The sequence below is a fragment of the Trachypithecus francoisi genome, unplaced genomic scaffold (genome assembly GCF_009764315.1).
Source record: "Trachypithecus francoisi isolate TF-2019V2 unplaced genomic scaffold, Tfra_2.0 Lachesis_group4, whole genome shotgun sequence".
Lineage (NCBI taxonomy): Eukaryota > Metazoa > Chordata > Mammalia > Primates > Cercopithecidae > Trachypithecus > Trachypithecus francoisi.
Window position 1 is genome coordinate 123,982,604 of NW_022681469.1, and position 27,182 is coordinate 124,009,785.

A 27,182-nucleotide genomic window follows, 5' to 3' on the forward strand; every position below is an offset into this window, starting at 1 on the left:
GTTTTGTTTTTGAGATGAGTCTTGCTCTGTCTCCCAGGCTGGAGTGCAGTGACGTGATCTTGGCTCACTGCTACCTCTGCCTCCTGGGTCAAGCAATTTCTGCCTCAGACTCTTGAGTAGCTGAGATTACAGGTGCCCACCACCATGCCCAGCTAATTTTTTTGTATTTTTAGTAGAGATGGGGGTTTCACCATCTTGGCCAGGCTGGTCTTGAACTCCTGACCTTGTGTTCCACCTGCCTCAGCCTCCCAAAGTGTTGGAATTACAGGCATGAGCCACTGCTCCCGGCCTTATCTGGGACTTTAGTGAGTCATAATATTTTGCTGGTGGAGGATCTTGCATTTATGTGGCTGGCTGCTGATGGATCAGGGTGGTGGTTGCTGAAGGTTAGGGTGGCCATGGCAATTTCTTTCTTTCTTTTGTTTTTTTGAGACAGAGTCTTGCTCTGTTGCCCAGGCTGGAGTGCAGTGGCGCAATCTTGGCTCACTGCAAGCTCCGCCTCCCAGGTTCCTGCCATTCTCCTGCCTCAGCCTCCTGAGTAGCAGGGACTACAGGCGCACACCATCACGCCCGGCCAATTTTTCTGTATTTTTAGTAGAGATGGAATTTCACCGTGTGAACCAGGACGGTCTTGATCTCCTGACCTCGTGATCCGCCTGCCTCGGCCTCCCAAAGTGCTGGGATTACAGGCATGAGCCACTGCACCCGGCCGGCAATTTCTTAAGATAAGATGGAAATGAAGTTTGCCTCATTGATTGACTGTTTCTTTCATAAAAGATTTCTCTGTAACCTGTGATGCTATTTGGTAGCATTTTTCCCAGTGTAGAACTTCTTCCAAAGTTGGAGCCAGGGCTCACAAACTCTGCCGCTGTTTCATCAACTCAGTTTATGGAATATTCTAAATCCTTTGTTGCCGTTTCAACAGTGTTCACAGCATCTCCACTAGGAATAAATTTCATTTCAAGAGACCCCTTTCTCTGCTCATCCATAAGAAGCAACTCCTCATCTGTTCAAGTTTGATCATGAGATTGCAGCAATTCAGTCCCATCTGCAGGCTCCATTTCTAATCCTAGTTGTCTTGGCTGTTTCCACCACATCTGCAGTTCCTTCCTCTACTGAAGCCTTGAAACCCTCAAACTCATCCACGAGAGCTGGAATCCACTTCTTCCACACTCTTGTTCATGTTGATATTTTGACCTCCTCCCATGAATTCACATATGTTCTTTTTTTTTTTTTTCTTGAGACGGAGTCTTGCTCTGTCGCCAGGCTGGAGTGCAGTGCCACGATCTCAGCTCACTGCAACCTCTGCCTCCTGGGTTCAAGCAATTCCCCTGCCTCAGCCTCCCAAGGAGCTGGGACTACAGGCGAGTGCCACCACGCCCAGCTAATTTTTGTACTTTTAGTAGAGATGGGGTTTCACCATGTTGGCCAGAATGGTCTCCATCTCTTGACCTTGTGATCCACCCACCTTGGCCTCCCAAGGTGCTGGGATTACAGGCGTGAGTCACTGCACCCGGCCCCCACAAATGTTCTTAATGGCATCTAGAATGGTGAATACTTTCCAGAAAGGTACTTTAATTTGCTTTGCCCAAATCTATTCAAGGAATCATTATCTGTGGCAGCTATAGCCTTATGAAATGGATTTTTTAAATAATAAGACTTGAAAGTTGAAATTACTCCAAGATCCATGGGCTGCAAAATGGATGTGTTAGCAGGCATGAAAACGACATTCAACTCCTTGTACATCTTCATTACAGCTCTTGGGTTACCAAGTGCATTGTCAGTGGGCAATAATATTTTGAAAGCAATCTTCATATCTGAGCAGTAGTTCTCAATAGGAGGCTTGAAGTATTCAGTAAACCATGCTGTAAACAGATGTGCTGCCTTCCAGGCTTTGTTGGTCCATTTCTAGAGCACAGGCAGAGTAGATTTAGCATCACTCTGAAGGATCCTAGAATTTGCAGCATGGTAAATGAGTACTGGCTTCAACTTAGAGTCACGAGCTGCATTAATCCCCTGCTAGACAGTCAGACAGTTCTTTGAAGCTTTGAAGCCGGGGGTTGATTTCTTCTCTCTGGTTACGAAAGTTCTAGATGGCATCTTGTTCTAATCTCAAGCTGTTTTGTCTACATTGAAAGTCTGTTGTTACCTTCATCCATGATCACCGCTAGAGCCTCTGGGTAACTTGCTGCAGCTTCTCCATCAGCCCTTGCTGCTCCCCCTTACACTTTTATGTGATGGAGACAGCTTCTTTCCTTAAACTTCATGAGCCAAGCTCTGCTAGCTTCACACTTTTCTTCTAGAGCTTCCTCACCTCTCTCAGCCTTCACAGAATTGAAGAGTGAGGGCCTCGCTCTGTATTGAATCTTGGTTCAGGGAATGTAGTGGCTGCTTTGATCTTCTATCCACACCACTAAAACTCTCCACACCAACAATACAGCTGCTTCACTTTCTTATTCATGTGTTTGCTGCAGTAGCAGTTTTAATTTCCTTCAAGAACTCTCCTTTGCAATTACAACTTTTTTTGACTGTTTGGTGCAAGAGGCCTGGCTTTCAGCTTGTCGTGACTTTTGGCATGCCTTCCTCACTAAGCAGAATCATTTCTAGCTTTTGATTCGAAGTGGGAGACGTGTGACTTCCTTTCACTTGAAAACTTTGATTAAACAAAAAACAGCACTTCAGCTGAATTAAATTTAAAGGCGTTCAATTGAGCAATGAATGATTTGCGAATCGGGCAGCCCCCAGAATCACAGCTGATTCACAGAGACTGTAGCATAGCCATGTGGTGAAAGATTGATAGACAAAAAAAAGAAAAAAGTAAATGACGTACAGATATTGGCAATGAGATACAGAAACAGCTGGATTGGTTACAGGTTGGCATTTGCTTTATTTGAACACAGTGTGAACACTCAGCCGTCTATGAGTGGTTGAAGAATGACTGCTGGGATTGGCCAAGGCTCAGTAATTGTTACAGGTACAAACTCCTAAATTAGGTTTTCCATCTCCTCTGACTATTAAGGTAGGTCAGAGTTCATCCACAAGGACTCCAGTATACAAGTACGGAGTCCTTCTCAGGCCATATTTAGTTTGCTTTAACAACTTAGAGGGCATTGTAAGGTTATCAGTTGGCCTCATTTCCATATTGCTGTGTCCCTGGGAATGGGGAGGCCCAAAGAAAGAGAGAGATGGGGAACAGCTGGTCAGTGGAGCCGTCGGAAGACGCATCAATTCATGTCTCTACCTTATATGGTTTGTGGTGCCCCCAAACAATTGCAACATCAAAGATCACTGTCACAGATCACCATAACACATAATCATAATGAAAGAGTGTGAAATACTGTGATGGTTGCCAAAATGTGGCCCAGAGACATGAAGCAAGCATGTACTGTTGGAAAAACAGCACCTAGAGCGTTGCTTGAGGCGGGATTGCCACAAACCTGCCATTTGTAAGAAGGACCATATATGCAAAGCTCAATAAAGCCAAGTGCAATGATGTGAGCTGTGCTTGTGCCACACACCGAGTGGCTTGAAACAACAGACCCGTATTCTCTCACAGTCCTGGAGGTTAGAAGTCCACAATCCAGGGGTCAGCAGGGGCATGCTCTGTCTCTGACTCTAGGAGAATCCTTCTCTGCCTCTTCTGGGTTCCTGCTTGTGGCTGGCAATCTTTGTCACTCTCTGGCTGGTAACTGTGTTATTCCAGTCCTGCCTGAGTTGCCAGATGGCGTTCTCCCCATGTGCTTCTCTGTCTCTCTGTTATAGGGACACTAGTCATATTGGAATAGAGGCCCATCCTACTCTGGTGCCATCTCAACTTTCATTTATTTGTTTATTCGCTTCTTTCTTTTCTTTTCTTTTTTTTTGGAGATGGAATTTCATTCTTATTGCCCAGGCTGGAGTGCAATGGTGCCATCTCAGCTCACAGCAACCTCTGTTTCCCGAGTTCAAGCGATTCTCCTGCCTCAGCCTCTCAAGTATCTAGGACTATAGGTGCATGCCACCACACCTGGTTAATTTTTGTACTTGAGTAGAGATGGGGTTTTGCCATGTTGGCCAGGCTGGTTTTGAACTCCTGACCTCGTGATCCACCCACCTCGTCCTCCCAAAGTGTTGGGATTACAGGCATGAACCACTGTGCCTGGTCAGTTTCTTTGTTTTTGAGACAGGGTCTCACTCTGTCACCCAGGCTGAAGTGCAGTGGCACAATCACAGCTCATTGCAGCTTCAAACTCTTGGAGTCAGGTGATCCTCCTACCTTGGCCTCTCCAGTAGCTGGGACTATGGGCATAAGCCACCATACGCAGATAATTTTTTTTTTTTTTTGTAGGGGGTGTCTTGCTATGTTGCCTAGGTTGGTCTTGAATTCCTGACTTCAAGCAATCGTTCTCCCTCTGCTTCTGAAAGCCCAGGGATTACAGGCGTGAGTTGATTTACATCTTAATTACATCTGCGAAGTCTCTGTTTCCAAATACTGTCTCAGTTACAGGTAAGAGGACTTAGAATTTCAACCTGTCTTTTTGGAGGACGTGATTCAACCCACAGCAGATCACGAGGGGAAGGGGAGTCAGTGTGACTCTGCAGGAGATAGTGGTGTCAGCTGTTGAGGTCAGGAATATGCAGGGAGCGGGCTAGGGGGATATCATGAGTTCCAGGTGGGGCGTGTTGGGTCTGAGCTGCCTGTCCATGGAGCTTCTAAGGACAGAAGTCTAGGAAGTGGTCAGATGCATGGTCTAGAGTTCAGGGGAGAGTCAGACTGGAGAGTCTGTTCCAAGTTCTTTGCATCTGGCTGTGGGTGCTAGTTAAAATCAAGGGTGAGAAGCAGCCAGTGTAGCTGGGGAGTGCAGGAGGTTAAGGAGGAGACAGAAAAACATCCTGGGGGCTAGGTGCAGCACCTGTAATCCCAGTAGTTTGGGAGGCGGAGGTGAGAGGATCGCTTGAGGCCAGGAGTTTGAAACCAGCCTGGAAACATAGCGAGACCCCATCTCTACAAAACAAAACAAAACAAATGTAAAAATAGCTGGGCGTGGTGGCAGGTAAGTCGTCCCACTCACTTGGGAGGTTGGGGCAGGAGGATCGCTTGAGCCCAGGAGTTTCAGGCTGCAGTGAGCCATGATTGCACCACTGCACTCCAGCCTGGGGAACAGAGTGAGACCCTTACTCAAAAACAAAACAAAACAAAAGAAAACCCATAAACGTGTCCTGGAGGAAATCTCTAAGAACACCTAGAGAAAAGCTGGACTCTGGCCACCAGGGGGCGCTCTGCACCAGCCCATTGTAACCATTTCCATAGGCAGCAGGTGGATAGATAAACTTGATCAATGAATTTAAGTTTTCTCTGTGCACTTTTCCTGCAGCAATAGGCATCTATGTACAAAAAGTACAATTGCAGGATTGGGTTACTGACTTGAGTGTATTTACAGAGTTACAGAAAAAAGGCTGCTCAAATTTCTTTTAGGAGAATCAGTGATCTTGAGATTAGAATGGTTAAGGTAAGTTGGTTGTGGAGTTGGGAAGAGGAGATATATTTAGGCTACTCCAGGAAGAAACTCTTAGGGGGTGGATGAGCAGACAGATGACTGTTTCGCGTCTCTGAAGAAATGTAAGACTCTAGATGCATTTTTTGGATTTCTAACAAGATGGTGAATGAACACAGACAACTGTCTTCCTCCAACATTTGGAGAAGTCACAGGAGGAAGAAGTGGTTTATGGATTCCAGAATCTAACATAAAAACAACAAGGAGTCAGAGGGTGGTTGAGCCCCACATAGGGCAGAAAGGCAGCCACAGAAATTAGGGTGGGGGCCAGGGCTATTGGCCCCCCTATAGGTTAGCTAAAAAATTACTGGCACAAGGCTGACTGATTCATCGGAGAAAGGCATACAAATTTATTTAATGTGTATATGCGAGAGCCTTCAGTAGGAAGCTCCAGCTTCCCAATAGGTAGCAGAAGCTTATCTGCCATCTTGAAATTACAGAAAGAATCCAGACCAGACTCAGAATATGTCCAAAAATAGGTTTTAGTGGCAAGACAGCGTATTGGTAGAAGAAAGGAAGAGGCTTGGCTCCAAAGGTGGCCTTGTTATGTAGATGAAGCCTCCCTCAGGGTGAATAGATAGTAAGTTTCTTTTCAAAGGTTTAAAGGCGTCAGATTCTCAATCACTCCTAAATCTAAAAAAGGCATAGAAAGGGGGACATGTGACTACGTTAATGAAGATTCTCTACAGATGCAAATTTTCCCCACAAAGGACAGCTTTGCAAGGTCAACTCTGTTTGCTGGCTCTGCAGCAGCTATTTCAAGGTATGCCAAAGAAATATGTTTTGGGGTAAAATATTTTGATTTTCTTCATTAGGTTGGGGTTGAGATCTTTGCTCATTTCCTTTCTCTTCCCACATTGCTTTCAGCATATTGCTCACCTCCTAGGAACTACCGCAGGGTAGGAAACAGCAGGGCCTGATTTTTAAATGATTGCCATTCGAACTGATGTGAGATGGTATCTCATTGTGGTTTTGATTTGCATTTCTCTGATGGCAAGTGATGATGAGCATTTTTTCATGTGTCTGTTGGCTGTATGAATGTCTTCTTTTGAGAAGTGTCTGTTCATATCCTTTGCCCACTTTTTGATGGGGTTGTTTGTTTTTATCTTGTAAATTTGTTTTAGTTCTTTGTAGGTTCTGGATATTAGCCCTTTGTCAGATGAGAAGATTGCAAAAATTTTCTCCCATTCTGTAAGTTGCCTGTTCACTCTGATAGTACTCTGATAGTAGTTTCTTTTGCTGTGCAGAAGCTCTTTAGTTTAATTAGATCCCATTTGTCAATTTTGGCTTGTGTTGCCGTTGCTTTTGGTGTTTTAGACATGAGGTCCTTGCCCGTGCCTATGTCCTGAATGGTATTACCTAGATTTTCTTCTAGGGTTTTTATGGTTTTAGGTCTAACATTTAAGTCTCTAATCCACCTTGAATTAATTTTCATATAAAGAGTAAGGAGAGGATCCAGTTTCAGCTTTCTACTTATGGCTAGCCAATTTTCCCAGCATCATTTATTAAATAGGGAATCCTTTCCTCATTTCTTGTTTTTGTCAGATTTATGATGAGTTAATGGGTGCAGCACACCAATATGGCACATGTATACATATGTAACAAACCTGCACGTTGTGCACATGTACCCTAGAACTTAAAGTATAATAATAAAAGAAAAAAGAAAAAAAAAGAAAACAGCAGGGCCAGCCATCCCCTCATGACAACTAGAATGACAACTATAAGGATGAAGATGGTGGGGCCATGTCAACCTGTGACTCAACCTGTGAGCCATCAACAGAGAATAAAACCCCTAACCTTATTCCCTGTTGATGGCTTGGAACTATCATGGACTGCTATGTGAGAGAGAAATAAACTTCTACTGTGTTAAGTCACTTATTACATGTTTGAGCCTACTTGTTACACAGCTCAGCCTGTGCTAACCAATACAAGACTCTAAGTTGTATATCAAAATTAAGAATTTCTATTTAACAAGAACTTATAGACAGAGTTAACAGATGGGTAGCAGATTTAAAAAAGTATTTTTAACATCTAAAACAAACAAGGGATTAATAGTTATTCTAGGTAAGAAATTCCTTTATAAATGGCATTTTTTTTTGGTCAGAGAAAAAAGAATTTAATAGAAGATTGGAAAGAAATCCAACTAAAGCCTCCTAGAAATCCATCTGAGAAGCAGGCAAATGGTAAGAATTCATTGAGGTAGAAATGCAAATGGCTTATGTGAACATGAAGAGCTGCTCAACATCCCTAGTGATCAGAGAAGTTATAACATGAGTGAGATACCATTCACGCCAATCAGATTCGGCAGATTTAGAAACGTAGATAAAGCCAAGTGTTGGTGAGGATAGAGGAACTGGCAATTGATATATATCCACTGCTGATGCGAGTATATCTTGATGCGGTCTTCAGGGGAGCACCCTGGTAGGAGTTACTAGATTTAAGAATGGGTAGACTGCATGCCCATCAATCCCACTATATCTCTACAAGGGGAATCCATGTAACAATGTCATCATGGCATTGCTAGTTGCAGTGGGGAGGTAGAGAGGGAAAAATCCCCCCTGTTATCAGAAAGGGGTCCTAATCCAGACCCCAAGAGAAGGCTGTTGGATCTCACACAAGAAAGAAATCGAGGCGAATCCATACAATAAAATGAAAGCAAGTTTATTAAGAAAGTAAAGGGATAAAGGATGGCTACTCCATAGCCAGAGCAGCCCCGAGGGCTGCTGGTTAACTCTTTTTAATGTTATGGTTCTTTCTTGATTATACGCTAAACAAGGGGTGGTTTATTCATGAGTTTTCCTGGAAATGGCTGGGCAGTTCCTGTAACTGAGGGTTCCTTCCATTTTTAGACCATATAGGGTAATTTCCTGATGTTGCCATGGCATTTGCAAAGAGTCATGGCACTGCTGGGACTGTCTTTTGCATGCTCATGCATTTATTTAGCATATAATGAACAATGAGGTTAACCAGAGGTGACTTTAGTTAGCATCTTGGTTGTGACAGGATTTGGCTGGCTTCTTTACTGCAACTGTTTTATCAACAAGGTCTTTGTGGCCTGTATCTTGCACTGACCTCCCATCCCATCCTGTGACTTAGAATGCCTTAACTTCCCTGGAATGCAGCCCAATAAGTTTCAGCCTTATTTACCCAGCTCCTATTCAAGATGGAGTCACTCTGTTTCAAACAGCTCTGACACTCCTGACACAGGATTAATATATAGCACAGAACAATAAACCATGCCAAACTACAAGCAGCACTGAGTGAAACAGCACAAGAAACAGAAGGAGATACATAACACCATGCCGTATACATAAACTGAAGATAAATGCAGGAACAAAACAGCAACACACACACACACACACACTCACAGAGGAACATATATCCAAGGATACATGAAACCCATCAGGATGGATGCTTCTGGTGGTGGGGTCTGGAGAGTGGGAGGGGAGTGAAGAGAGGATACTATCAGGCCTCTGAGCCCAAGCTAAGCCGTCATATCCCCTGTGACCTGCACGTGTACATCCAGCTGGCCTGAAGCAACTGAAGATCCACAAAAGAAGTGAAAATAGCCTTAACTGATGACATTCCACCATTGTGATTTGTTTCTGCCCCACCCTAACTGATCAATGTACTTTGTAATCTCCCCCACCCTTAAGAAGGTTCTTCGTAATTCTCCCCACCCTTGAGAATGTACTTTGTGAGATCCACCCGCTGCTCGCAAAACATTGCTCCTAACTCCACTGCCTATCCCAAAGCCTGTAAGAACTAATGATAATCCACCACCCTTTGCTGAGTCTCTTTTCGGACTCAGCCCACCTGCACCCAGGTGAAATAAACAGGCTTGTTGCTCACACAAAGCCTATTTGGTGGTCTCTTCACACTGACACGTGAGACAGCTACTATGTCACGTCAGAATGATTGCAAACTGAATGTTAGGATTGGCTTAACTTTCTGCACCCAATATCCTAAGGGGAAAAACCCAACCTTCTAAGGAGAAATACTGTATGTAGGGCCTGATCCCATCACCGGGCCCTTCACCCAGTGCTGCTGAGTGAGTAGAGGGTTTATTTCATCCTTCCAATTTAGTGATTCAGTAGAGATTTCAAGACTCAAAGCTTAATTAACTCCATTTTAATTGAAGTCGTCTTCTCTGTCATGGTGTCTGCACGCAGGACAATTCAACCTGGCCTCCAGTGCTTCAGCACAAGGCTCAATTTCCAGCTCAGTCATTAACCAGCCCCAAGTCAGGGTAGTCAGACAAGTCTTCAATTTGTGGGGATTTTATGGTTGGAATCAGGGTACCTTGACCTCTGGAAGGACAGACCTCTGAGGAGCAAGGATGTTTAATGGTTGCATAGAGAAGACAATCCTACAGAAAAGGCAGTAGTTGGGGCAGTGATTAGGACTCATTTTGGGGTGAGGGTGACAAGCACAGCGATCAACTAGCCTCACAGTCAGCTTTCTGCCTTTCCCAGATGGGCAACTGTCCCTTAATGAGAACTTCTTGTCTTCCAAGGAAGGCTAAGATAGGCAACTTGCTGCAGTTTGCCTTAACATCAAAACATGTCAAAAGGAGAACAATCCTGGTTTTAGAATCAGCCTGGGAGAAGGCAAGGAAGAATTTACAGTTTAGGACAAATTCAAGGACTGTAGATCATCTAATGTGAATATAGCACAGGGAGGTAGTTGGAGACAAGCTTGTCAATAGGCTGGAGCCAGATTCGACGGGATTTTGGACTTTTTTTCTGGCAGTAGAGAGCCATGCTACTGAACTTTTTCTTAGAGAGGGATATTAGCTCATACGCTTTGGGAGGACACCTGACCACTCCAATCCTGGCTTCCCTTTGCTGTCATGAACTACAGGCCAGAATTCTATTTGGGAGTTGTGGCAGATTGTATTTTCCATAAATAGCTGCACCAATTCTTCCTGTCCATATGTTCTTCTCTATTTGACATTCCTCCTATCAAGAGTTGGGGTCTCTGTTCTCTGTCCTGGAATCTGGACACTCTTATGACTATGGCAGAACTGATGCTATGTGACTTCCAAGGCTAGGTGATAAAAGGTGATAGAGATACACCCAGCTGCCATGATGTGAGGAAGCCCAAGCAAACATAAGGAGAGGCCATATATAGTTTTTCCAACTGATATGTCCACAAGGCCTCAGTCAACAGGCATCATCAACTGCCAGACATGTGAGTGATAAAGCCCTCATATGATTCCAGTCCCCTTCCACTGGGTCACCCTTAATCTTCAAACTGAAGTCTCAGACAACATGGAGTAGAGACAAGCCAGTCCCACTGTGTCCTGTCCAAAGTCCTGCCCCACAGAGTATGGGAGCAGAATAAAATAGTTATTGTTTAATGCCACTAAATTTGGAGTTGATTGTTATGCAGGAATAGACAGCCAGAAGCCTGGACATGGTGGCTCACGCCTGTAATCCCAGCACTTTGGGAGGCCGAGGCAGGAGGATCCCTTGAGCTCAGAAGTTCGAGACCAGTTTGGGCAACATGGTGAAACCCTGTCTCTATCAAAAAATACAAAAAAATAGCCAGGTGTGATAGTGCACTTGGGAGGCTGAGCTGGGAGGATCACTTGAGCTGGGGAGTTAGAGGTGGCAGTGAGCCAAGATTGCATCATAGTTCTCCAAGCTGTGTGATAGAGTAAGACTCTGTTAAAAAAAAAAAAAAAAAAAAAAAAAAGGAAGAGATAGCTAGAACAGAAGCCTATTGGAATAATAAAAGTAGACAAGAAAGGCAGAGACAGTCTTGAGCAAAAGCAGGATACTGAGATATTGTTGGAGTAGATCTCACTAATTAGAGATGGGGAAGGGGTTTCTAAGATGAACAAATGACTGGCACAAGTGATCTGCCATTGATTGAAATAAAAAACTGGAAGGGAGAGTAGAAAAGAGAATCCTTTTGGATTTGAATACATTGATTGTAAATTGGCTGGATATTTCTATGGGCAGATTGGGAGATTTGGGAAATGATGGAGTTTGGAGGGTCTTCAGCCTCTCAGTGTCTTTAGAGCCCTGGAAAAGACTAGCTCACCCAGAGGAAGAGCATCAAAGTTTGGAAAAAGAGAAGAGAATTCAGAAGAGGTCTTTGGGGAGAGTGATGACACCAACAACTCTATCTATTAAAGTTGGTTGTCTATGGTTATCCATTCTTGCAAAACAATCAATTCCAAATTTCAATAATAATAATTTATTTTGCTCCCAGGCTCTGTGGGGTAGGACTTCGGGCAGGGCACAGTGAGACTGGCTTGTCTCTGCTCCATGATATCTGAGGCTTCAGCTTAAAGACTAAGGGTGGGGCCGGGCGCGGTGGCTCACGCCTGTAATCCCAGCACTTTGGGAGGCCAAGGCGGGTGGATCACGAGGTCAGGAGATCGAGCCCATCCTGGCTAACACGGTGAAACCCCGTCTCTACTAAAAATGCAAAAAATTAGCCGGGCATGGCGGCAGGCGCCTGTAGTCCCAGCTACTTGGGAGGCTGAGGCAGGAGAATGGCAGAAACCCAGGAGGCGGAGCTTGCAGTGAGCCGAGATCGCACCACTGCACTCCAGACTGGGCGACTGAGCAAGACTCCGTCTCAAAAAAAAAAAGACTAAGGGTGACCTAATGGCAGAGGACTGGAATCATCTGAGGGCTTGTTTACCCACATGATTGGCAGCTGATGATGTCTGTTGACTGAAATCTTTTTGAGCTATCAGTTGGAAAAACTGTATGTGGCCTTTCCTCGTGTTCACTCGGGCTTCCTCACATCATGGCAGCTGGGTGCCAGGAGCAAGCATCCCAAGTGAATCAGGTAAAATTGTATCACCTTTTACCACCTAGCCTTGGAAGTCACATAGCATTACTTCTGCCATAGTCATAAGAGTGTTTAGATTCAAGGAGAGAGAATACAGATACCAACTCTTGATAGAAGGAATGTCAAAGTGAGAAGAACATATGGATGGGAAACATTGGTGCAGCTATTTATGGAAAATACAATCTGCCACAACTCCCAAATAGAATTCCAGCCTGTAGTCTCTGACAGCAAAGGGAAACCAGAATTGGAGTGGTCAGTTGTCCTCCCGAAGCATATGAGCTAATGTCCTTCTCTCAGAAAGAGTTCCGAGTTCAGGGAGCAGGGAGAAGAGAAGGAGGAATCAGTAAAATAATGAGAGTAGGTCGATGGAAAACTAAGAGCATCCACAGTGTCTATGATGCACAGAGAGCTGGTGGGGGAAAGTAGGGAGAAGCAGTAGGCAACAGAACATCAGTCTGGCTTCAAGTTATTCAACATCCTCTCAGATTTAAATCATAAAAATTGCTTGCTGGGCATGGTGGCATGTGCCTGTAATTCCAGCTACTTGGGAGGCTTAGGGGAGAGGATGGCTTGATGCCAAGAGCTCAAGGCCAGCCTGGGCAACCTAGCAAGACCCTGTCCCTAAAAAGATAACAATAAAGCAAATGGATTTCTTATCATTATCATTGTTTAGTCCCAGCTGTATGCCAGAGACTGGGTGGGCTAAGTGTGCTACATGTGTGATTTTGCATACTCTTTATTCTTGTAGCGTATTTTGCGTATTTTATGTTATCCTCATAACAGCCCTGTGAGGCTAGGGGTTCTGACTGGTGAGGAATCCAAGGCCCCAAGGTTACATACCAAGTTAGTGCTGGAGCCGGGATTTGAACCTGGCTCTAGTTGGCACCGAAGCTCTTCTATGTCTCTCTTCCTGTCTACTTATATTTCTGTCTTCTTGCTACAAATATTTACTTCTGTATTCTTCTAAGAGTTTTATGGTTTCCCCTCTTCAATCTAGCTCTTTCATCTATTTGGAGTTAATTCCTGTGAATGGTGTGAGATAGGGGTCTAGCTTCATTCTTTTGTTTGTGGACATCCAGTTGTCCCAGCATCATTTGTTTGTATTAAGGCTTTTAATCTTCTCATCCACTTACCTCCCTCCCCACTCCAGCCCTTGGCAACCATGAATCCACTTTCTGTCTCCATGGATTTTTCCATTTTGGACATTTTATATAAATGAAATCCTACAACATGTGCTCCTTTGTGACTGGCTTCTTTCACTTGGCATGATGTTTTTGAGGTTCGTTCAGGTTGTTGCATGGCTCCGTACTTTATTCCTTTTCATGGCTGAATGATATTCCATTATGTGGATAGTCTATTATACATTTTGTTTATCCATTTAACTGTTGATGAGCATTTGTTTTTGGCTATTGTGAGTGGTGCTGCTGTGAACATTTGTGTACAAGTTTTGGTGTGAACAACTCTTTCAATTTTCTTGGGTGAGATTTCTAGGCGTGAGATTGCTGGGTCCTATGGTAACTCTGTGGTTAACTGTTTGAGGAACTGCCAAGCTATTTTTCCAAAGCAGCTACATCACTTAACATTCCCTCAAGCAATGTAGGAGGGTTTGAATTTATCTGCATCCTTGCCAATGTGTCTTATTGTCTGTTTTCTTTTATTAGAATCATCCTGATGGAAATAAAGTGTATCACTGTGGCTTTGATTTGCATTTCCCTAATGACTAATGATGTTGAGCATGCTTTCATGTACTTATTGGCCATTTGTATATATTCTTTGGGAAAACATCTATTCAGATCTTTTGTTTATTTAAAAATTGGATTAATTGTCTTTTTATTGTCAAGTTGTAAGAATTCATTATATACCAGACGCAAACCTCTCATCAGACATATGATTTGCAACTATTTTCTCCCATTCTGTTGGTCATCTTTGCATTTTCTTGATGGTATCGTTTGAAGCACAAAAGTTTAAAATTTCGATAAAGTCCAATTTGTCTATTTTTTCATTTGTCACTTGTGCTTGTGTAGACACATCTAAGGAGGTTTTGCCTAACTTGAGGTCACGAAGATTTGCTTCTGTATCCTTCTAAAAGTTTTCTGGTTTTCATTCTTAAATTGAGTTATTTCATCCACTTGGAGTTAATTTCTGTGAATGGTGTGAGGTAGGATCCAGCTTCATTCTTTTGTTTGTGGACCTCCAGTTGTTCTAGTATCATTTGTTTGTATTAACGCTTTTCATCTTCATATCCACTTTATGTAGAGGTGCATTATTATCCCATTATATAGATGGGTAAACAGAGGTGCAGAGCAGTTAAACAACTTGTGCAGTATCATCCAAGCTGGTCAGTGGCAGAGACTGGATTTGAGTCAGGCAGTTTGTATCTGAGCTCGTGTTATATGGACTCACAACATGCCTCCTTATTTTTTGTTAATTTTGTTTATGTTTTAGTTTTAGTGACAGGGTCTTGCTCTTTCACTCAGGCTGGAGCATAGTGGCACAATTATAGCTTACTGTGCCTCAAATCCCTGGGCTCAAGCAATCCTCCAGCCTCAGCCTCCTGAATAGTTGGGACTACAAACATGTGTCACAACATCTGGGTCATTTTAAACATTTCTTGTAGAAATGAGTTCTTGGTATATTGCTGGGATGGCCTCAAACTCCTGGGCTCAAATAATCCTCCTACCCTATCCTCCCAAGTAGCTAGGGCTACAGGTGTGCACCACCACCTCCAGCTAGTTTTTTAATTTTTTGCAGAGATAGGGTCTTGCTACATTGCCCAGGCTGGTCTCAATCTCGAACTTCTGGCCTCAGGTGAGCCTTCCCACTTGGCCTTCCAAAGTGTTGGGATTACAGGCATGAGCCTCCACATCTGGCCCAATATGCCTTTTTGAATACAGGTACTGGAGGGTGAAAGTAGAGAAGGTAATCTTGTGCCATCCTGCATTGCTGTAGGACTGCAGAAGCAATGACTACAGCCTCATTCCATGAGACGTGGAGCACCAGGACACCCAGGCTCCCTGCAGCAACAGTGTATGAGAACTGGCCACTGCCTGACACCTGGGGCCATTGGTGTAGGATGCATGTCCACCATGAAAGTGTTAGGCTGGTTTCTGCTCACAAGCAGCTCTGCAGCTTGAGGGATGAGGGGACAAAGTGGCTGTATTAGGGCCTGGGGTTGCTGTAGAGGCCCAGGGCCCCGTGGAGTATCCCTAAATATGGGGAGAAAGGAGAGGCTCCCCAGTGACAAGGTGCCCAGTCAGTGAGGGAGCAAATGAGGAGTGGTGTCATGTAGAGCAAAGGAAGAAATAAAATAAATGCACCCTGTGCCTTCATCTGTTTGTCAGCCCTAATGGAATCCCTTAGACTGGGTAGTTTATAAGCTATAGAAATTCGTTGCTCATGGTTCTGGAGGCTGGGAAGTCCAAGATCAAGTCCAGATCATGCCCAAGATCAAGGTGCTTGCAGATTCTGTGTCTGGTGAGGGCCCACTTTGCAGTTCTGAGATGATGCCTTCTTGCTGTGTCCTTACATGGTGGAAGGGACACACAAGCTCCCTCAGGCCTCTTTTACTTTTCAAAAATTTTTGTTTAGGTTGGTGCAAACGTCATTGAAGTGTTTGCAATTACTTTTAATGGCAAAAACCACAATTACATTTGCAGCAACCTAATAATTTTAATTTTTTCTAGGTACATAGTAGGTGTATATATTTATGGCATACATGAGATATTTTGATTCAGGCACACAGTGTGTACTAATCATATCAGAGTAAATGAGGTATCCCTTACCTCAAGCATTTGTCATTCTTTATGTTACAAATGTTTGAGTTATATTCATAGTTATTCTATGATTAACAATAAATTATTGTTGTCTGTAGTCACCCCATTGTGCTATCAAATACTAGATATTTTTTTGTCTTCTGAGACAGTGTCTCACTCTGTTGCCCAGACTGGAGTGCAGTGGCACGATCTTGGCTCAGTGCAACCTGGGTTCAAATGATTCTCCTTCCTTAGCCTCCAGAGTAGCTGGGATTACAGGCACCCACCACCACAGCCTAGCTCATTTTTGTATTTTTAGTAGAGACAGGGTTTTGCCATGTTGACCAGGCTGTCAGGCTAGTCTCAATCTCCTGATCTTAGGTGATTCACCTGCCGCAGACTCCTAAAGTGCTGGAATTACAGGTATGAGCCACTGTATCCGGCCAAGATCTTATTTATTCTATCTAACCATATTTTTATACCCATTTACCATTCCCCTCCTGACTACCCTTCCCAGCCTCTGGTAACCATCATTCTACTCTCTATCTCCATGAGTTCAATTGTTCTAATTTTTAGCTTCCACAAATAAGTGAGAACATGTGACATTTGTCTTTCTGTGCCTGGCTCATTTTACTTAACACAAATCCTCCAGTTCCATCCATGTTATTGCAGATGACACGATCTCATTCTTTTTTTGGCTGAATGATACTCCATTGTGTTTATGCACCACGTTTTCTTCATCTATTCATTCGTCTGTTGATGGGCACTTGGATTGCTTCCAAATCTTGGTTATTGTGAACAGTGCTGCAATAGACACGGAAGTGCAAATGTCTCTTTATATAGTGATTTCCTCTGGTAGGTATACACCCAGGAGTGGGATTGCTGGATCACATGGTGGTTCTATTATTTTCAGTTTTTTCTGAGAAATCTCCATTCTGTTCTCCATTGTGGTTGTACTAATTCACATTCTCACCAATGGTATACCAGGGTTCCCTCTTCTCCACATCCTCTCCAGCATTCATTATTGCCTGCCTTTGGGAGCTTGGGTCTCTTTTAAAACAGCACTAATCCCATGCACAAGGGCTCCACTTTCATGAACTTATCATCTCCTAAAGTCTCGATTTCTTTCTTTCTTTTTTTTTTTTTTTGAGACAGATTCTCACTCTGTAACCCAGCTGGAGTGCAATGGTGCAATCTCAGCTCACTGCAACCTCTGCCTCCCAAGTTCAAGCGATTCTCCTGTCTCAGCCTCCCAAGTAGCTGCGATCACAGGCGCACGCCACCATGCCCAGCTAATTTTCGTATTTTTAGTGTAGACGGGGGTTCACCATGTTGGCCAGGCTGGTCTTGAACACCTGACCTCAGGTGACCCACCCGCCTCGTCCTCTCAAAGTGCTGGGATTACAGGTGTGAGCCACTGTGCCTGGCCAAGACTCTACCTCTGAAATACCATTGCATTGATATTGCTGACTTTGCTGTCCTTATCAGGCTGTTTCAAAACTGTTTCCAGGGGCAGGAGGAGGATAGGTTATGTGGGTCCACCTCATGTGCACCTGCTTTGTTGATGTTGCCTCTTGTCTTTTGTCTTTAATAACCAGCTGGAGCAGAGCGCTGTGGGCTGCAAGCTGTCACCAGCTGTGGGCTGGAGGCTGCCAGAATGCCATTTCCTGGTGAGCAGACCTCTGGTGTTTGGTGCCCCAGGGCAGCCAGAGGCCAGTGCACAAAGGAAAGGGCAAGGGGTCCTAGGAGGCTTACCCCTCCTGGCAAGGGTTCAATGCTGTGGCTTCCCTAGAATATCTGGCCCTGTGCACTTGCTTCACCCTTTACCAGCTTTGCACCCCACTTTGTTCCTCTGTTTAGTTACTTCTTCTGCAAAATGGGAAAAATAATTGTAAAAAATAAAAATATTGTACCAGGTAGTATTGTTGTTTGGATTAAATTAGATAATACACATGAAGCTCTCAAAACAGTGCTGGGCATACTGCACCTGTATAGTACGTGTTAGCTGTTACTGCTGATATAATTTTTTTTTTTTTTTTGGCCGGGCGCGGTGGCTCAAGCCTGTAATCCCAGCACTTTGGGAGGCCGAGACGGGCGGATCACGAGGTCAGAAGATCGAGACCATCCTGGCTAATACGGTGAAACCCCGTCTCTCCTAAAAAAATACAAAAAATTAGCCGGGCGAGGTGGCGGGCGCCTGTAGTCCCAGCTACTCGGGAGGCTGAGGCAGGAGAATGGCGTAAACCTGGGAGGCGGAGCTTGCAGTGAGCTGAGATCCGGCCACTGCACTCCAGCCTGGGCGACAGAGCGAGACTCCGTCTCAAAAAAAAAAAAAAGGAAAAAAAAAAAAAATAAATAAATAATTTTTTTTTTTTTTGAGACAGGGTCTCACTCTGTCACCCAGGCTGGAGTGCAGTGATACAATCTCCGCTTGCTGCAACCTCTGCTCTCCTTGACCCCAGGTCTCAAGTGATCCTCCCACTTCAGCCTTCCAAGCAGCTGGGACCACAGGCATGCACCACCATGCTTGGCTAATTGTTTTGTATTTTTACAATACAGAAACAAAAGTAGAGACGGGGTTTTGCCATGTTGCCCAGGTTGGTCTTGAACTCCTGAGCTCAAGTGATCCGCCTTGCCTCGGCCTCCCAAAGTGCTGGGATTACAGACACGAGCCACTGCACCCGGCCGCTGATATAATTTATAATAATAGGCTTCCTAGCTCAGGCATGAAGGGCCTTGAAGATGACCAGGTCAGCATTCCTGCTGGAAAATTCCAGACTCTTGCTGCCGGCCTGGTCTCGGGAGCACCAATCAATCTCGTCTTCCACACGCAAACAGTTTGCTCTTTTCCAAATCTGTCCACAGAGTTCTTTCCCTGTGGAGTTCTCAGCTCTCTTTGGCGTGGGAATGCAGCTGTCTAGTGGATTTTGCAGGCCCCAGGCCCTGCACAGTGGCTGCAGGGGATCTAGCAACTTGAACTCTCAGGTATCCTAGCTTGGCTCAGTGAGCTGTCTGCTCTTGCAGTCCCATATCTGTGGCTTTGACAAGAGAAGTTTATATGAAGATTCCTCATCCAGTCTCAGGACTAGACCTAAAGTAGTCCAAGAGATCTCCAAAATGCCCCTCCCTGCTCCTTCCCAGGACCCTTGGAGGCTCTCACCTGGTGCATTTCATTTTTTTTTTTTTTTCTTTTTTGGAGATGGAGTCTCACTCTTGCCCAGGCTGGAGTGCAGTGATGTGATCTCGGCTCACTGCAACCTCTGCCTCCCGGGTTCAAGTGATTCTCCTGCCTCAGCCTCCTGAGTAGCTGGGACCACAGGCACATGTCACCACACCCAGCTAATTTTTTTTTTTTTTTAAGTAGAGCTAGGCTCTCGCCATGTTGGCCAGGCTGGTCTTGAACTCCTGGCCTCAAGTGATTCGCCCACCTCAACCTCCCAAATTGTTGGGATTACAGGTGTGAGCCACTACACCTGGCCTACACTACATTTCTTCTCACGGCCATTTCAATTAAAATTGAGCCTTTACAATTTCCAATCTGTTTCGGGTTGATTTTACGAAACACACCTTATTAGTTTCTAGTTTTCTTCCATTGTTGTCAGAGAAACAAGCCTGCACCATTGCTTTTTTTCCCCCCTCCAACTTTTATTTGAAGTTCTGGGGTCCATGTGCAGGATGAGCAGGTTTGTTACATAGGTAAACATGTGCCATGGTGGTTTGCTGCACGGATCCTCTCATCACCTAGGAATTCAGCTCAGCATCCATTAGCTGTTCTTCCTGATGCTCTCCCTCCTCCCTCCAGCACCCTCCGACAGGTCCCAGTGTGTGTTGTAACCTCCCTGTGTCCACGCATTCTCATCATTCAGCTCTCACTTATAAGTGAGAACATGCGGTGTTTGGTTTTCTGTTCCTGCATTAGTTTGCTGAGGATAACAGCTTCCAACTGCTTGTGTTGAGATGATCACAGGGAAACCATTCTGCCCTCCAGGCCACTCCTCCTCCCAGATGCTTCCCAGTGGTTCAGCGGCCCCATCAGCCTTCTCTAGCTCCCTCCCCTCTGCTCATCCAGGAAGTCACCTAGAAATTGAGAAGTAGGGTCAGGCGTGGGCGCCGCGGCTCACGCCTGTAATCCCAGCACTTTGGGAGGCCAAGGCTGGCGGACAACTTGGAGTCAGGAGTTCGAGACCAGTCAGTTCAACATAGTGAAACCCCATCTCTATTAAAAATACAACACTTGGCCGGGCGCGGTGGCTCAAGCCTGTAATCCCAGCACTTTGGGAGGCCGAGACGGGCGGATCACGAGGTCAGGAGATCGAGACCATCCTGGCTAACACGGTGAAACCCCGTCTCTACTAAAATACAAAAAAAAAAAAAACTAGCCGGGCGAGGTGGCGGGCGCCTGTAGTCCCAGCTACTTGGGAGGTTGAGGCAGGAGAATGGCATGAACCCAGGAGGCGGAGCTTGCAGTGAGCTGAGATCTGGCCACTGCACTCCAGCCTGGGCAACAGAGCGAGACTCCATCTCAAAAATGAAACAAAACAAAGCAACACTTAGCCAGGAGTGGTGGCGGGTGCCTGTAATCCCAGCTACTCGGGAGGTTGAAGCAGGAGAACCACTTGAACTTGGGAGGCAGAGGTTGCAGTGAGCCGAGATTGCGCCACTGCACTCCAGCCTGGGCCACAGAATGACACTTTGTCTCAAAAAAAAAAAAAAAAAAAAATTGAGAAGCAGGATAGCAGTGAAGGTGGCTGATGGGGAGTCAGAAAGACTGAGTCTTGGCTGGGCTAAGCGCTTTTGGATAGGAAAGCTCTGAATGCAAATCCCAGGTCTCACACCACTCACTGTGTGACTCTGGGCACCCCACGCCACTTTTCTGAGCCTGTTTTCCCATCTGTACAATGAAGGTAATACTGCATGCTCTAGAGGCTCATGTAGGAATACAATGACATGGGCTCAGTGTCTGACACATAGCACATGCCCAGTACTGCGAGCTGCCAAGTAAAAGGATGCTGTTATCAGTTTCTTTAAAAAAATGTAAAAAAAAAAAACACCCCAAAACACTGTAACACCTACTGTGCTCAATAAGTTAAACAAAATTATTGTGTGACCCAGCAATCACTCCTCTGGGTATAGACTTCCCCTAAAATTGAAAGTAGGTAATTGGGTTGGGCGCAGTGGCTCACGCTTGTAATCCCAGCACTTTGGGAGGCTGAGGAGGAAGGATTGCTTCAGCCCAGGAGTTCAAGAATAGCCTGGGCAACATAGTGAGACCCCATTTCCGCAAAAAAATTAAACAATTAGTTGGGTGTCATTATGTGTACCTGTAATCCCTCCTACAGATACCAGGAGCTCAGGAGGTCAAGGCTGCAAGGAGCTATGATTGTGCCACTGCACTCCAGCCTGGGCAACAGAGTGAGACCCTGTCTCAAAAAAGAAAGAGAGAGAAAGAGAGATGGAGAGGTGGGGGGGAGGTGGGGAGGTGAGGAGGGAGAGAGGTGGGAGAGAGAGAGAGAGAAAGAAAAAAGAAAGAAAGAAAGAAAGAAAGAGAAAGAAAAGAAAGAAGGAAGGAAGGAAGGAGAGGGAAGGGAAAAGGAAGGGAAAGAAGAGAAAATTGCAGGTCCCATTCCAGAGCTATGATTTTGTCACTGTCCTTTAGCCTGGGCAACAGAGAGACACCCTATCAAAGAAGGAAAGAGGGAAGGAAGCAAGGGAGGAAGGAAGGAAGGAAAGAAAGAAGGGAGAGAGGGAGGCAGGGAGGAAGGAAGGAAGGGAGGGAAGAAGGAAAAAAAATCCTAGGCCCCACTTCAGAGCTGCAGGATCAGTACAACTTTACATTTGACAGCTTTACATCTGAGAGGCACTAACCTAGAACAACTTCACTGCAAAGCTCCCTAAAATGCAGTTTCTACTAGTGAATGCATCGTGGAATCTCACCTGTCCCCTTCAAGGGTGACCCGGAGCAGCCAATTTTATGCACCTTAACCCCAATATAAACCTCAGAAATGATATCGTCCCACGTCTCCCAGGTTTGTCTTCCCATAAAAGAACCCTGATTGGGGTTGGGCGTCTTGGTTTTTTCTACAATAATAATAATAATAATAATGTTTAGATATCTAAATCTCCCTTTTTTTTTTTTTTTTTTTGAGATGGAGTCTCGCTCTGTCACCCAGGCTGGAGTGCAGTGGCCGGATCTCAGCTCACTGCAAGCTCCGCCTCCCGGGTTCATGCCATTCTCCTGCCTCAGCCTCCCGAGTAGCTGGGACTACAGGAGCCTGCCACCTCGCCCGGCTAGTTTTTTGTATTTTTTAGTAGAGACGGGGTTTCACAGTGTTAGCCAGGATGGTCTCGATCTCCTGACCTCGTGATCCGCCCGTCTCGGCCTCCCAAAGTGCTGGGATTACAAGCTTGAGCCACCGCGCCCGGCCTAAATCTCCCTTTTTAGAGCTGGAAAATAAAGTTTTGGCCCACACCTGCGGAGTGTTTTGAGATGATATAGCAAGGAATGTTGCCCCAAACAATGAAAACTCAACCTCGAATGATTTTATGTGTTTAATTTGTACTCCCTTATTTCCCACCAGTGTTCTCACATCTCAAGGCTATTTTCTGGGCTTTGAAAGATGAAAAGTATGGTTAATGAACAGCAAATGTAGTCGAGTGATACCAACGACTTCTAAAATCTCTCAGCTGCCAGCATGGTCCAGTTTCCAAAGCACTTGCACGTATAAAATCCCCGGGAGTCAGAGGCAGCCTCAATTAGCACATGCATTTTCACAGACAAGAGTTTTAGCGTGTTGCAGATTTTGAGAGAGATGATATAAAGGACACAAAGCTGGCAAGTGTCAAAACTAGTTGGGAGGCCAGAGCTGTCTGACATCAAATTGGATGAAAAAACATGTATCACTTTTGGAGGTCAAGGCGAGAGGATCGCTTGAGCCCAGGAGTTGGAGGTTGCAGGGAGCTATGGCTGCACCATTGCACTCCAGCCTGGGTGACAGGGTGAGATGCTGTCTCAAAAAAAAAAAAGAAAGGGCCAGACAAGGTGACTCATACCTGCTGTAATCCCAGCACTTTGGGAGGCCTAGGTAGGCAAATCACTGGAGGCCAGAAGTTCGAGACCAACCTGGGCAACATGGTAAAACCCCATCTCTACTAAAAAAACAAAAATTAGCCAGGTGTGGTGGTGGGCACCTGTAATCCCAGCTACTCGGGAGGCTGAGGCATGAGAATCACTTGTACCTGGGAAGTAGAGGCTGCAGTGAACTGAGATTGTGCCACTGCACTCCAGCCTGGGCGAAAGAGAGACTCTTGTTTCAAACAAAACACAACAAATCCAAAAAACAAAAAACCAAACCAACCAACCAAACCACACCCCAGATGTTTGAAAAAACAAAAATGAAAACAAGTGGAAACAATGCAATCATCCATTGGCCGGATCTCAGCTCACTGCAAGCTCTGCCTCCCGGGTTCATGCCATTCTCCTGCCTCAGCCTCTGGAGTAGCTGGGACTACAGGTGCCCGCCACCTCGCCCGGCTAGATTTTTGTATTTTTTAGTAGAGACAGGATTTCACCGTGTTAGCCAGGATGGTCTCGATCTCCTGACCTCGTGATCTGCCTGTCTCGGCCTCCCAGAGTGCTGGGATTACAGGCGTGAGCCACCGCGCCCGGCCGGGAATAGTCTTTATTCTTAAAGGGCAACAAAGTTCTGAGCCATGCTTCAACTCAGAATGAACCTCAGAAACATACTCAGTGAAAGATGCCCCACACAAAAGCCACATATATTATAGGATTCCTTTTCTTTCTATGAAATGTCCAGAATAGGCAAATCCATGGAGACAGAAAGTGGATTTATGGTTGGCAAGGGTTGGGGGAGAGGGTGTGGGGAGTGGCCGCTCATGGGAAGGGGCTTTCCTCTTGGGTTGATGGAAATGTTCTAGAACTGGAGAGTGGTGATTCACAGCGCACGACACTGTGAATATGCTCAATGTCAGTAATGACGTATTTTATGTTATGAGTATTTTAATATAATTTAAATTTTTATTTTTTGTAGAGATGGGGTCTTGCTATGTTGTCCAGTCTTGTCTGGAAATCCTGGCCTCAAGCAATTCTCCCGCCTCCAACTTCCCAAAGCACTGGGTTTAAGGTGTAAGCCATCATGTCCAACCTACCATAATTAAAAAAAGAAAAAGAAATGAGAAACAGAAAGTGTGGGGTCAGAAGGGGTCTCATCCTCCATGCTGATCTGGGCTCTGGTCTTGTTGTAGCCCTGGCTTCCCCTGAATGAGATGAAGGACTCTCCTCAGCATCTCAGTTACTGGGTGGGGGGATCTGAGTGTGATATTGAGGAAAGACTAGATGAGACATCTGCTAGGTTGAGGATTCATGCCACCACCCCAGTGCTCCCAGCACAGAGCCTCTTCTTTTCATTTTCAGGCCCTCCCCTTTGAAATGACAGGAGCTCTGATACATGAGGAAATCGGAAGTCTGGACTTCACTCAAGGCTGCCAAGGGTGGTGGTCAGATGGCTGGAGGTGGTGTCTGGAAGGTGGGCTGATTCCTGGATGCAGCTCAAAACTGCATTTTAAATTTTTTATTTATTTGTTTATTTATTTATTCATTCAGACAGGATCTCACTCTGTCACCCAGGCTGGAGTACAATGGTGTTATTGTAGCTCACTGCAGCCTTGAACTCCTGGCCTCAAGGGATCCTCCTGCCTCAGCCTCCCAAAGTGCTGGAATCACAGGTGTGAGCCACCATGCCCAGCCAAATTTTATTCTTTTTTTTTCTTTTTCCAAATTTTTTTTCTTAATTTTATTCTTTATTCAAATTTTGTTCAAATTTTATTCTTAATTCTAGATTTCTTTCTGTTCATTGTCTTCCTCTCAGTCTTCTGTGTGTAGATGATCCATTGTTGGGACAATCACAGCAAAAATTACCCCTTGGGCTTGTGCCCTTGGTTTGAAGAGAACTCCTTCATTTGCTAATTCATTCATCTTATACCTCTCATGTGGGCACCTGCCAGGCTCTGGGGCTGCAAGGCAGAGACAAACTACACTTAGCTCCTGCCCTCAGGGCATAGAGACTTGTAAAGAAAAAGTTTTCAGTGGAAGTAATAATGATGCAATTGCCTGACATCTTTTATGCACTGGGCATTGTGGTAAGCACTTTATGATCATCAATTTTTTTATGTTCAATAATTTAATCATTGAACAGCCATCTCAAGTATGTACTATTTTTATTTTTATTTTATTTATTTTTTTTTTTGAGACGGATTCTCACTCTGTCGCCGGGGCTGGAGTGCAGTGGCCGGATCTCAGCTCACTGCAAGCTCCGCCTCCCAGGTTTACGCCATTCTCCTGCCTCAGCCTCCCGAGTAGCTGGGACTACAGGCGCCTGCCACCTCGCCCGGCTAGTTTTTTGTATTTTTTAGCAGAGACGGGGTTTCACCGTGTTAGCCAGGATGGTCTCGATCTCCTGACCTCGTGATCCGCCCGTCTCGGCCTCCCAAAGTGCTGGGATTACAGGCTTGAGCCACCGCGCCCGGCCGTATGTACTATTTTTAATCCCCATTTTACAGATGGGGAAACTGAGGACTAGAGCGTTGCAGTAACGTACTGCAACTTACCACAGGTCGTAAGTGGCAGAGCTGGACTTTGTAGAACTGGAATGCAGGATCTTTTCTTTTTTCTTTTTCTTTCTTTCCTTTTTTTTTTTTTGAGACGGAGTCTTGCTCTGTCACCTAGGCTGGAGTGCAGCACGCAGTCTTGGCTTACTGCAGCCTCCGCCATCGGGTTAAGTGATTCTCCTGCCTCAGCCTCCTGAGCAGCTGGGATTACAGGCACCCACCACCACACCTGGCTAATTTTTTTATTTTTAGTGGAGACGGGGGTTTTGCCCTGTTGGCCAGGCTGGTCTTGAACTCCTGACCTCAGGTGATCTGCCTGCCTCGGCCTCCCAAAATGCTGATATTACAGGAGTGAGCCACCGGCCCGACCAGAATCCAGGATCTTAATCGCTGCGTTAGACCACCCCCAAAGGGACATTTCTAGCTCTCTGCAGTGGTCACTGGACCTAACAGCGCATCAAGGTGTCGGCACATCAAGGCATAGGTTTCTTCCTACTGTGAGGACATCAGCTGACATTCCTACAAGAGCAGGTCCACCATTCTCCCGTCTGGTGTTCACCACGTTGTTCCCAAAGGCTTGCTCTCTCTCTCCGTATTTTTTTTTTTTTTTTGAGGCCGAGTCTCTCTCTGTCGCCCAGGCTGGAGTGCAGTGGCCGGATCTCGGCTAACTACAAGCTCCGCCTCCCCCAGGTTCACCCCATTCTCCTGCCTCAGCCTGCGGAGTAGCTGGGACGACAGGCGCCCGCCACGAGGCCAGGCTAATTTTTTATATTTCTAGTAGAGACGGGATTTCATGATGTTAGCCAGGATGGTCTTGATCTCCTGACCTCGTGATCCGCCTGCCTCCGCCTCCTAAAGTGCTGGGATTACAGGCGTGAGCCACCGCCCCGGGCCTCTGTTTTTTTTTTTATCTAGAGTTTCTTTTCCTTTTTTTTTTTTTCAACTTTTAAGTTCAGAGGTACAAGTGCAGGTTTGTTACATAGATAAACTCATATCACAGGCGTTTGTTGTACAGATTATTTCATCACCCAGGTATTAAGCCTAGTACCCATTAGTTATTTTTCCTGACACTGTCCCTCCTCCCACCCTCCACCCTTTGATAGACCCCAGTGTATGTTGTTCCCCTCTATGTGTCCATGTGTTCTCATCATTTAGCTCTCACTTGCAAGCGAGAATATATGGTATTTGTTTTTCTGTTTCTGTGTTAGTTTGCTGAGGATAATGGCCTCCAGCTCCATCCATGTCCCTGCAAATGACATGATCTCATTCTTTTTTATGGCTGCATAGTATTCCGTGGTGTACATGTACCACATTTTCTTCATCCAGTGTATCATTGATGGACATTTAGGTTGATTCCTTGTGTTTGCTATTGTGAAAGCAAAAATTGACAAATGGAATCTGATTAAACTAAAGAGCCTCTGCACAGGAAAAGAAACTACCAACAGAATAATAGGCAACC